Raw genomic sequence first — 379 nt, 5'->3', positions numbered from 1 at the left:
GAGCCTTAGCTCCCAGCCCCCACCCATCCCGGCGGGTGAGCAGACAAGCCTCTCGGGCTGGTGAGTGCCAGTCGGCACCGATCCTCTGCAGGAATCTCTCTGCTTTGCCCTCGGCACCCTGTGGATGCGCTCTCCTCTGTGGCTCTGAAGCTTCCCCCCTCCGCCACCTGCAGTCTCTGCCTACGAAGGGGCTTCTACTGTGTGGAAACCTTTCCTCCTTCACAGCTCCTTCCCAGTGGTGCAGATCCCATCCCTATTCTTATGTCTCTGTTTATTCTTTTTTCTTTTGCCCTACCCAGGTACGTGGGAGTTTCTTGCCTTTTGGAAGGTCTGAGGTCTTCTGCCAGTGTTCAGTGGGTGTTCTTTAGGAGCAGTTCCA

Source organism: Physeter macrocephalus, chromosome 11 (assembly GCF_002837175.3).
Source record: "Physeter macrocephalus isolate SW-GA chromosome 11, ASM283717v5, whole genome shotgun sequence".
Taxonomy (NCBI): domain Eukaryota; kingdom Metazoa; phylum Chordata; class Mammalia; order Artiodactyla; family Physeteridae; genus Physeter; species Physeter macrocephalus.
This window is presented reverse-complemented; position numbering follows the sequence as displayed.